Raw genomic sequence first — 8,907 nt, 5'->3', positions numbered from 1 at the left:
TTTACCTGTCCTATTGTTACATGGATTGGTTTTGAGGCAAAAGGATGATTTTGTCAGAAACCAGGATGCATGAGTTACAATAGAGTTTCAGGGATTGATAATTAATGACTAAATATATCCAAATATTTATATCTGTAATGTGTATGTCTATCAATATATCTATATCTAATTTAGTGGGCCTCAAATAGTGTATGTGGAGTTATAAATTAAACAAGTAATTTGTAAATGGATGGTCTTGTAGAGTTTACAATATGCATGTACAAACATAGCCTATGGCTGTAAAATACCTTTTACCTTGCTTTATTTGCTACTTACCTATGTGAAATCTGCTGAGTGATAAGAATGGAGCTAAGTCACTTAATTCAAGAGGTTTTGGATAAATAATTATTTAGGAATGGTGATCATTTGTAACTGAGGATGCTAAAAGAAGGAATATTTAAAGAATGAGAGTCATGTCTTGGATAACTAATCATTTATGTATCCTGTTACCAAGATAAATATTCAGGAAAATGAGCAGTTTTAGGAACAGGGGTGTGAACGTGGACAAAGATGATAAACTCTTATTTTTCACACAGAAAATCTATATTTTAGTACTGACTTCTTGTTTTGTATAACATTTTTATGTGAAGCTGACAGCTAAATTGTGAGTCTAATTCTCAAGAAGTATTTGGATAATGGATGGACCTAGAAATTATCATACTAAATGAAACAAATCAGAAAGAGAAAGACAAATACAATATGATATCACTTCATGTGTAGAATCTAAAATATGACACACATGAACCTATCTATGAAACAAAAACAGAGTCACAGACATAGAGAACAGACTTGTGGTTGCCAAGGCGGAGGGGGGAGGGGAGGGATGGATTGGGAGTTCGGGGTTAGTAAATGCAAACTATTATATATAGAATGGATAAACAACAAGGTCCTAGTGTATAGCACAGGGAATTTTTTCAATATACTGTGATAAACCATAACGGAAAAGAATATTAAAAAGAATGTATATATATGTTTAAATGAATCACTCTGCTATACAGCAGAAATTAATGCAATATTGTAAATCAACTATACTTCTCTAAAAAAGGAAGTATTTGGATAACAAAATTTGAAGTAAATGTTTACAAAATAACTCCTACTTCTCCCAAAGTAAGAAAGAGTATAAACACAAAGTTCCAAAAGTAAAGTTAACAGACACACAATTATTCGGTAATGAGACACTTTTACAGTCCATACCTGTAAAGAACCTTATTCAGTGACCTACCAAGCTTGTCATCCTTTAGTAACTCTTATCTTTTAATAATGTTCTCTTTTATTAACACCAACTTGGGAACCTCCATTTCAGTGATTGAATTACCTGTGAATAATTCATAGTTCTGATGCTGATGATTTTTTTCTGCTTCTGTTTTAGCTCGAATTCTTCAAAGATCCTGCTGCTTTTTAACACAAAATGGTTTTCTGGACTCCAAAGCATGTATAGTGACATTGTTGTTGTCCCTTATGCATTAGTTTTCAAAAAAGTAGAAATGAACCTTTAAAAATTATTAAAATATTTATATGTTATATCCTACTGTTGGGTAAAAAAAATTCCCAATCATAATGCACTGTATTTTAACCTTTGATTGTATGTGCCATACACACTATTCCTGGTTATGTCTAAATACTGATTTGCAATCTCAAAAAAGTAGGCATTTGGATTGTAAGTAGTTAGTGAGATAAACCATGAAAATTACAAATCACCAGAACTAAGATGGATTTTCTTTGCCTTATGTATTTATTTTAGCTAAGCAAAATAATTGCTAAATTTTCTAGCTTGTATCTCTAATTAACTTCATATTCAACAAATCAGTAATTTAGTTAAACCTTCATACAGGGTATTTTAGTTGAGCTTTATCAGATTTCCATAACACCCACATATGAAATATCTCTGTGACTAACTCTTCTGTCCCACCAATCTACCACACATCACCAGCAGCATAATCACCACAGAAATACAAACCTGTGTACATGTTATGTAACAAAGACACACTATTTCTCATAGATGGGCTATTCTAAACTAAAACTGAGAAAGGAGGGGCAAAACTTACCAGTGAGGCTTTTTGGTCTGTGATCTAAGATTATATTTTCTAATAGACTGTATCTTTGATAAAGCTAATTACTTTATTTTTAATTTTCTTTACCCTATTCCAATTATTTCCAAATTCAGGTGAGGAAGAAAAAAGTCATTTTATTAAATCTTTGAAATCACAAAGTTACAAAAAGTATAGATTTATTTAAATGCTAGATTATTATGCATATACAAATATAAATATTATCCATAAACCAAAATTTATAAATATTAAGTGAAAAATATACAATAATAATATCAATATAAGTATTCAGTAAATAATATTTGCATTACTTTTAAATTCATTGTCATTATTCTATAATAAATTGGAACCATTATACAATATTAAATATTAATATAAGTAAAACATTTTCCCTGAAACTGATTTTTATTCTAATTTTTTATATACTTATATTTTCTCTCTTTACATGATCACTTTTAAACATAAAAGTTCTATACTATTACTCTTGTTTTTTACTCTAGAATGTAAAATCATTGTTCCTTTTATGAAATTATACTTTTAATTTTAATATATTTTAAATATATCTATGAGATATTTACACATTATATACATTTATATAATATATATTACACTTATATGTATATACATACATTTTCTTCAATATTTTTACAGCAAAAAATTTGTGACTGTATCCTACTTTTTCACCAATAAAAGACATGTATTTCAAATTATACTTTCAGCCAATATAAGGAAACAATATTTGCTACACAGTCAATTGTCTAGTGTTGAAAGAAAATTCTTGAGAGATAAAATTATTTCTTCTTTGCTACTCTCACTTTCAGACCTCTAAGTGTGGTACCTGCCCTTATATTCTTTTATATATTATACTAACAGCAAAAGTTTTATATTTGGCCAAACTGAATTTTGTCTGAAACTTGTAAGTTTCAGGATTTTGTTTCAGTAGAGAAGCAAATATTTTTTCTAACACAAATATGATCATATCACTTTTATGTTTAGTTTTATTTCCAGTTCTTTCTTATATAACTTTCTGTGTTCCCCTTATTTCATGCACTGCTTCTTTTTATCCCTGTGCCCCCATAACTTAGAATACTGAGAGATATTTTCATACCTTGTTTTGATAAGTGGCTATTAATTTACAAAATAAAAACATGTTTACTTGTAAACCAATTTTAATTGATTGGCTCTTCTGAGAATATGCCATTACTTGTGAAATTTTAAAGCATTACTAAACTGTATCAAAAGCAAAAATATATATTTTCATAAAGTTGGAAAATTTGTAAAATATATTATTTCTGAATATTCTAGTCCCAAAGTTTCCCTCAAAGAATTTATAAAGGAGTACATGCTCAATGTAAATTCCACAGACACACAGTGAAATTACAATGTTAGGATAAAGAGTGGAGGAAGCTATTTAATTCCCCCCCAAATAGTAATCACTCTGAAAATCACAAATTTTGAATGCTGATAAAATTTTTGACACTACTAATTAACACTTTAAATTCCTAGGAGAAAAATACAGCATTTGGACTACATTTAAATTCTTTCCCTTTTTACCTTCATTTATACAGTATTGGTCAGGGCTGTATCCCAAAGCAATCTACAGATTCAATGCAATCCCTATCAAATTACCAATGTCATTTTTCACAGAATTAGAACAAAAAAATTCACAATTTGTATGGAAACAATAAAGACACTGAATAGCCAAAACAACCTTGAGAAAGAAAAATTAAACTGGAGGAATCAGGCTCCCTGACTTCAGACTATACTACAAAGCTACTGTAATCAAAACAATATGGTACTGGCACAAAAATAGAAATACATATCAATAAAACAGGATAGAAAGTCCAGAGATAAACCCACAGACTTATGTTCACCTAATCTATGACAAAGGAGGCAAGAATATACAATGGAGAAAAGACAGTCTCTTCAATAAGTGGTGCTGGGAAAACTGAACAGCTACAGCTAAAAAATTTAAATTAGAACATTCCATAACACCATACACAAAAATAAACTCAAAATAGATTAAAGACCTAAATGTAAAGCCAGACTTTATAAAACTCTCAGAGGAAAACATAAGCAGAACACCTTTTGACATAAATTGCAGCAAGATATTTTATCCACCTCTTAGAGTAACGAAAATAAAAGCAAAAATAAACAAATGGAATCTAATTAAACTTAAAAGCTTTTACACAGCAAAGGAAACCATAAACAAAAGGAAAGGCATCACTCAGAATGGGAGAAAATATTTGCAAATGAAGCAAAAGACAAGGGATTAATCTCCAAAATATAAAAAGAGCTCATGCAGCTCAATATCAAAGAACAAACAACCTAATCAAAAAATGGGTGGAAGACCTAAATAAACGTTTGTCCAAAGAAGACATACAGATGGTTAAAAAAAAAAAAAAGATACTCAACATCACTAATTATTAGAGAAATGCAAATCAAAACTACAATGAGGTATCACCTAACACCAGTCAGAATGACCATCATAAAAAATCTGCCAATGATAAATGCTGGGAGAGGGTGTGGAGAAAAGGGAACCCACTTACACTGTTGGTGGGAGTGTAAATTGGTACAGCCACTATAGAGAGCAGTATTGAGTTTCCCTAAAAAAACTAAAAATAGAACTACCATATGACCCAGGATTCCCACTCCTAGGCATATACCCGGAGAAAACCATAATTTGAAAAGATACATGCACCCCAATGTTCATTGCAGCACTATTTACAATAGCCAGGATATGAAAGCAACCTAAAGGTCCATCAACAGATGAATGGATAAAGAAGATGTGGTACATATATACAATGGAATATTACTCAGCCATAAGAAATAATGCCATTTTCAGTGACATGGATGGACCTAGAGATTGTCTTAGTGTGTGAAGTCAGACAGAAAAACAAATATCATATGATATTACTTATATGTGGAATCTAAAAAAAAAGGTACAAATGAACTTATTTACAAAACAGAAGTAGAGTCACAGATGTAGAAAACAACCTTATGGTTGCCAGGACGTAAGAGAGGGGGGAGGGATAAATTGGGAGATTGAGATTCATGAATACACAATACTATATAGAGAACAGATAATTAATAAGGACCTACTGTATAGCACAGAGAACTCTACTCAATGCTCTGTAATGGCCTATATGGGAAAAGAATCTAAAAAAAAGAGTGGCTATATGTATAACTGATTCATTTTACTGTATACCTCAAACTAACACAACATTGTACATCAAATATACTTCAATAAAAATGTTTTAAAAGAATATTTAATACAAATTTATCCAAGAAAGCATATATGTAGACATGAATTAGGAAGTGCACTTGAAATGGAAAGCTATAAATTTGAAGAGAGCATTTATTTCCACTATCATTCAAACAAATATTGTCCTCTTCCTAAAAGGACATCTAATCTATATTTTGCCTTGGTCCATTTATCTGAACATCATATTTATTGCTATATATTGAATTCGAGTATTTATGTGAATGTAATAGAATCCTGGAAGAAAATATATTTGCCATGGAAAATGGATTAGTATTGGTCATTAATTAGGTGTTAATTTTAGTATAGGAGTTGATGGATGGGTAGATAAATGAATTGATATTTAGAATGATGGGCAAAAGATTTCACTTGTGCTGTTCAAATATTTTGTGTGGGCATAGTGAGGGACAATCCCAGGACAAGAAAATTCCCTGCAAGCTCATTGGCTTTAGTAGTCACCTATACACAGTGACTTTATTAAGCAATGTAGATGGCCAGAGAGAAAGAACAGTAGCCAAGGTCTTGGAGATCCTTCTACACACCTAGTAGTCTTACTGATTCTCACTCCAACTTCCCATTTGCTATGAAGGAGATTTACAAGGGGAAGTAGAAATTAAGTAACGATCCAGTGTGGAAATTATATTAAGATTCAGCACCCTACCTGGAACAAAGGTTTAACACAACTTCTCTATAGTCTGGACAATTATCCAGAATGGTTCAACAGTGATTTTATTTTCAATATATTCTATTAAAATCAAAGACGTTTGTGTGTGTGTGTGTGTGTGTGTGTGAAGAGAAACAGGGAATTTAATTTCAATCTTTAGAATTTAGGCTAATTTTCAAATGAATAAAAATTTGCTGGAAAGTCCTTATTAAAATGAAGGCAGATCTCTGTTTCAAAATGTATGAAATAGAGTTCAGGGACTGAGTTTTAAAGAAACACTTAAGTGATTCTCTTATGGTTGAGAATTTGCTAACCACCTAGTCTAACTCAGGTGAATTTTTTATATATTCTTATTAAAACATGTTTTATTAAGTCAATCCACATCATTTATACTAATAAATATAATACTATGATTAATATATTATGTATTTCTATATCATAGTATTATGCAATCATACACAGAATGCTGTCTTCTATGTAGGTATTGTCTGGAGTATAAGAGAAGAAAAATCGCAAAGACAATGGCAAGAATTTTTTCTTTGATATAATGTTTTACAAAAAAGAAGACCTGAAAATAAGCTCTTTCTTGGTTAGTACATATATCATTAGAGACTCAAAGGTCATACTTTCATCTATCATAATGTTCAAATTTAGTAAACACAGAAATGAATTTTCAAAAATTTATAACCTAGTACTAAATAAATTGTACACATGTTGTAAAAAGGAAGCATTAAATTTGAATACACTTATGAGAAAGAAATAGTTGCTAAAGAATCCTGTCATATTTAAAAAGTAATTGAGCACAAAAGTATAAGAAGATGCACAATCTGTGGTGTTTTATTTCTATTTATTCTAAAGTACCATATTTTTCAGTACTTAAATGTAATAAATATATTTTTCATTATAATATGAATCTATTTTAAAGTAGTTAACATCAAAATGTCAATGTGTTTACAAAGTCTCAGTATATCTCATTTAAATAATAGTCATAAATAAATACTAAAAATATTCTGTTTCATAAACAATTGAAAGGGGTATTAACATTGTCCATAGCTAAGGAAATTCATTTGGGCAATATTAGCATAATTTATACATTATACAGAAATAAGCCTTCCTTTTATTTATTTTTTATTTTTAAAAAAATTATTTATTTTAATTTTGGCTGCATTGAGTCTTTGTTGCTGTGCGCAGGCTTTCTCTAGTTGTGGTGAATGGGGGCTACTCTTCTTGCAGTGTGTGGGCTTCTCATTGCAGTGGCTTCTCTTGTTGCAGAGCACAGACTATAGGCTCACGGGATTCAGTAGTTGTAGCATGCAGGCTCAGTAGTTGTGGTACATGGGATTAGTTGTTCCATGGTATATGGGATCTTCCTGGACCAGGGCTCAGGCTCATGTCCCCTGCATTGGCAGGCAGATTCTTAACCACTGCACCACCAAGGAAGCCCAACCCTTCCTTTTAAATTATTTGATATAAAAAATTGCACAGTATTTAGTTAATAAGATATTACCTAATTTCTGATTTCTAGCTATTTTAACTCTTTTATTTCCTTTATATTGCTGGGCCCTAGAATTTTATAAAATTATTCAGAACATATAAATAAAAAAATAAAGTTTCCTGAAATCCATCAATGACCTTAATTTTCCTATCCATTTTATACACTTGCAAATATTTTTAATTTATTTTTCAGAGCAGCATCAATAGATTTACATTCATAATGTCAACAAAAGATATTCTTACTTTCTCTAGTTTTATTAAGATATAACTGAGATACAACATTGTATTAGTTTAAGGCATACAATGTAATGATTTGATAAATGTATATGTCATGAAATGAATACCACAAAATTTAGTTAATATCCATTACTTCACGTACTTAGAAATATTTTTCTTGTGATGAGAGTTTTTAAGATTTACTCTCCTAACAACTTTCAAATATACAATAGAGTGTTAACTATAGTCACCATGCTGTTACATTACATCCCCAAAATTTATTTCTTCTATAACTGGAAGTTGGTCCCTTTGGCCACCTATACTCATTTCCCCCACTCCACACTCCTGGCCTCTGGCAAGCACCAATACATTCTCTGTTTATATGAGTTTGTTTGTTTGTTTTTAGGTTCCGCATATAGCAATATCACAAAGAATTTGCATTTTTCTCTCTCTCACTTATTTTATTACCAAAATTCCCTAAAGTCCATCCATGTTGTTGTAAAAGACAGTTTCTGTCATTTTTATAGTATGTACATATACATACACATATCTGAGGCTTTTGGCATGTATGTTCATCAGGGATATTCACCTATAATTTTCTTTTCCTGTAGTCTCCTTGTCTGGATTTGGGTTAGGGTAATGGGGTCCTTGTATTATAGAATGAGTTTGGAAGTGTTTCCTCCTCTGCTTTATTTCAGAAGAGTTTGAGAAATATTGGTATTAATTATTCTTTCAATGTTTTGTATAATTCACCAGTGAAGCCATCTGGTCCTAGACTTTTCTTTGTGGGAAAATTTTTGGTTACTGACTCAGCCTCCTTACTAGCAATTGGCCTATTCATATTTTATATTTCTTCATGATTCAGTCTGGATAGGTTGTATATTTCTAGAAATGTATCCATTTCTTCTAGGTTGTCCAATTTATTGATATGTAATTGTTCATACTAGTATATTATGATCCTTTATATTTGTGTGGTATCAGCTGTGATGTCTCCTCTTTCATTTATAAATTTATTTATTTGAAACTTCTGTTTCAAATGACAGAAGAGGCAAAAGAGTGGTAGACATACCTGAGAAGAGAGGGACCTCACATTAGCCAACAAGTTCACATTGGAAAATGCAACAGGCTAAATGCATACAGCTAACACTGGGTTACATCCAGCTACAGATGAGTGCAAGTGTCCA

The sequence above is a fragment of the Tursiops truncatus genome, chromosome 18 (genome assembly GCF_011762595.2).
Source record: "Tursiops truncatus isolate mTurTru1 chromosome 18, mTurTru1.mat.Y, whole genome shotgun sequence".
NCBI lineage: Eukaryota > Metazoa > Chordata > Mammalia > Artiodactyla > Delphinidae > Tursiops > Tursiops truncatus.
The sequence above is the reverse complement of the archived record's forward strand: the minus strand, read 5'-3'. Positions refer to the sequence as shown.